Source organism: Necator americanus, chromosome V (genome assembly GCF_031761385.1).
Source record: "Necator americanus strain Aroian chromosome V, whole genome shotgun sequence".
Lineage (NCBI taxonomy): Eukaryota > Metazoa > Nematoda > Chromadorea > Rhabditida > Ancylostomatidae > Necator > Necator americanus.
Genome location: NC_087375.1, coordinates 29,462,537 through 29,465,116, shown reverse-complemented (window position 1 = coordinate 29,465,116; position 2,580 = coordinate 29,462,537).

Below are 2,580 nucleotides of genomic sequence, written 5' to 3'. Positions count from 1 at the left end.
GGTTGCGTTTCTGAATTCTTTTTCGTTTGGAATTACCTTTCAATTCTAGTCGATTGTGCTGATATTAAAGAAGGAAAGAAAAAGATAAGTTTGAAAAAAAAACATGCTTTTATGTGTACCAGATTGCGGGTTTGCAGCTCGAGCAAACAATTGTAGTTAGCACTGTTCCACTGCTATAAGTTTGTTAAACAAGTGAAAATGTGTTGCTATAGTTTAGTTCTATACTTTTAGCGCATTTGAAGAAAGCTTGTTTTTTTTTGCGCTGTCAAAAAATGTCCTTTCCAGCACATTCCCCCTGTACCTATTTGTGTTGATTTGCGCCATCACTACTTCCTACACGTTCGTTTTCTTTTTTTTTTTTGTCGCTACGAAAAAGGTTTTCGAAGTTAGCGCAAACGTTTCCAGTATCGTCAAGTATCGGTATAAAAATAAAACTTCTAGAAAATGCTTTGTTGTGCAGGAAACAAACGTTTCCACGTTTCTTGATAAATGATAGAGATCCCCGTTTTCGTACATGTCACTGGCGCTGAAACGATGACTGATTCATACATTTCCTTTGAACTGTTCATGAAGTGGTTGCAATCTCATCACCTGCATAGTCGTGCCTGTTGCTGTGAACATGGCCCTGCGTTGCGTTTAAAAATGAAAATTAACCACAGAGTTGTTGTAACAAGCAAGGAAAAGAGTTCACTGTAGTCGATATTGCGAACTACGCATTTTTCCGCAGCCACTGTGAAAGGAAAATTATCTTCATGACTTCTTATTCTTAATTTTTGCACAGTCGGAACGAATGCACTTCCTGGAGAGGAGGAGAGTATGTAGTTGCGACTGAAATGATGCTTGTCAACCACTTCAGTGTGACCTATTCGTGTGTTTTTCATTTTCTTCGATGCCCATTTCTGGAATTCAATGTCAGTAGAAAACAATCTCTGTAGCGTCGCATGCAGCGACAACTTTCTTAGGTTCTTAAGAGTTTGAGGAATGGCGGAGTTACTCTAATCCTCAAATAATAGACAATGGTAGGATTCGTGCGCAATGCCACCTTCCCCTTTTTATGTTTTCCAGCATCATTTGTGAACGTAGAAAAAAATATTCCCAGTTGATAAAAAGAAATAGTTTTAGCAATTTGAAACTTCTCCTTAGGAGACGTGTGTTGTTCTAGGCTACGCCTAGAATTGATTGAGATTCTTTATTGTTATGTGTACACAGCATAACCCAGTTTATCTTTTTGAATTTTATTAATGTGATTTCAATTCTCGTCGATAGAATCGATAGAGTGTATGTATTGGGTTCAAACAACTTATTTTATACTCCAGCTAATAAGGAAATCTTTCCTGCGCATTTTCAGCAAGTTCTGTTCATACCATTTCAACATTTTTACTTTTTTTCTTATTTTCCCTATTTTTTTAACAGATATACGCAGGAAGGTTCTTAATACCAGTAATTATTTCTTTCCATCGCTTTTTATGTAGTATGTCCTTTTTCTTTTTTCTTCTACACGCGCGGAAAGAAAATATTTTATTACTGTTCTTCATAAAAGAGATTTTCTGTTGTTGTCAATGTTCACCTACTAGGAGATTGTTCACGTCTTTTGTTTACTGACATTTAGGCAGCTGGCATTCTCCCTTTTGTTGCTTGATTTTTCTTAAATTTTGGCTAATTTTTTCCGGAACAGTCGTAAACTTTTGGTTTCTTTGCCTACGCTTCACTCTTTCATAATTCAGCCATCTGAGTCGTCATATAGATTTCTGAGGTAAATTCCTCATGAATGTTTTTCATTTTCATTGTAATATTCTATTTTATAATCTACTGAATGTGCCGTTTAATGTTATAGATAAAATCCTGCCTCGGAGCTGTTTTTGGTATTTTTAGAAGCAATTTCGAAAGCAGCGCTGTGCCTTATCATAGGATTAAACATTTAAAAAATTCGAGAAGTTCTTTTTCTGTTATTCCAAAATGAACGTTTCAAAAAGTCGAAGATAACAAAGGAAAAAGTTCTCCAATTTTATCGGTCTGTCAAAAAAGATGCAAAAAAGTTGCGTAGGTATTGGATTGGAAGTGCACACTTGCCATTTTCATATCCTCAAATTTACTCTGGTAAGGGTTAGCATTTAGATTATGGATACTTTTTTGCGCCGATACATCCTCAATTTGAGATCCTAAACCAGTATACAACGACGTCCAACTGCGAAATATTGTAACATTCCTGAGATCCGGCGTACTGTATCGTTTTTTATCTTGTAGTTCCTTACTTTCGTGGAAATCATAAGTGCACTCGTTGTTATGGTTAATGTCTCAACTGATAAAGAAGTTCTCACTGTAAGATGCAGGATACCGCTTTGTGTTTACAGAAGATGTGCGGATCAATTGTCGTCTTTGTTTGTCGACTTTTACACTACTCGAATAGGCGAAAGACTTCAGAATTTTAAGCACTACGCAGTGTTGGGTCGGAAACACAGACTACGTGGTGCATTCCTTTCGTTTTTTTTCTCTTGTTCCATATCACGGTCGTTGCATTCGTAGTATTGCGTTATATCAGTTGTCGTCATCCATCCGTCCCACTGAACACAGCTATTCAGG